The sequence below is a fragment of the Lemur catta genome, chromosome 3 (assembly GCF_020740605.2).
Source record: "Lemur catta isolate mLemCat1 chromosome 3, mLemCat1.pri, whole genome shotgun sequence".
NCBI classification, from domain to species: Eukaryota; Metazoa; Chordata; class Mammalia; order Primates; family Lemuridae; genus Lemur; species Lemur catta.
This window is the reverse complement of record NC_059130.1, coordinates 33,491,822-33,493,009: the sequence shown is the minus strand read 5'-3', so window position 1 is coordinate 33,493,009 and position 1,188 is coordinate 33,491,822.

The following is a 1,188-nucleotide window of genomic DNA, read 5'->3' as shown; positions in this document are numbered from 1 at the left end:
TGAAACTATTCTTCCACAAGCCTAGTTACAAAAAGAACAGAGCCGTGAGAATGGGGATGCAGCTTCAAGGAAGTGTTTTTGTTTGTTTTCCCATGAGAAAGACTTGAGTGCTATTTTAAAAGGAGAAGAAACAAGCAAATGATCTCTTTCATATGCCCCTATTGTACTGTTAGTTTTTTAATTCATTAGCTATTCAATAATTTTTTATAGAACACCAGCTATATGTGAGGGACTGGTATAGATTCTAGGAATACTTAGGTGAACAAAACCTAAGCTCAAGGAGATTGTGTTATCCTCTCTTGAGTCTTACACAAACTCCCTAAATTTCTAAAAGGAAAGCCCCCCAAGCTCCTTGGAATCCAGCCAGGGCTTGTTTGCACTCTGTCTGAGAACACGCCGTGCAGCCTTGCACTAGGTCCCCTGCTCTGTCACCTCTTGCAGACTGGGTCGTTCTCCAGGACAAGGACTGATCTGTCTTATTTCTGCATCCCAGAGCCTGGCAAAGCATGAGGCAGGAGAGAGGAGGAATAAATCTAGTTAGCAAACAGGTCACCTCCACATGGGAAAGTTTGTTTGCTTTTAACCTTAAGAGGCTGTTACTATGCTAAGTGTCTTGCCCAAAGTCACACAGAAGGTCAAGTCTGGGTAAGGCTGGGAGAAGGGCCTGATCTCTTGACGGTGATCCTAGTGCAATGCAGTGACAACTGGACAATGGTCTCACTACAAACTTAGAACTGAGAGATATGCTTCAGGGGTTTTTCTCAATGAAATGTTATGAACAGTCACTATTGACTGAAATCTCAACTATTCCCTAAAATTTCCGTGGCACTTTCTGTTTTAGCAAGATGTTTAGAAACCTACTCTTGTCCCTCCCCTAACAGCCACACAGACACAAGCCTGCTTCAGAGGATGTACCCAGAAAGTCATCTTTCTTTCCGCCTCATTCTGACAACCACCCCAGGGAGCAGCCGAGTCCCCCATTCTTACATTTCTCTCTCCTCAGAATCAGGATTCAGCATAAGGGATTTCAACACATCCAAGGACCTGCAGAGCAACTGGCAAGCTCACACTGCCCCCTCCTGGCCCTTCACACCCTAACAAGGAGCACACATTCACTCTTCCCTGACCCTCTTTACTCCCATTCCTGTTTCAAAAAAAAAAAAAAAAAAAGCAACCGAATGTCCCCAC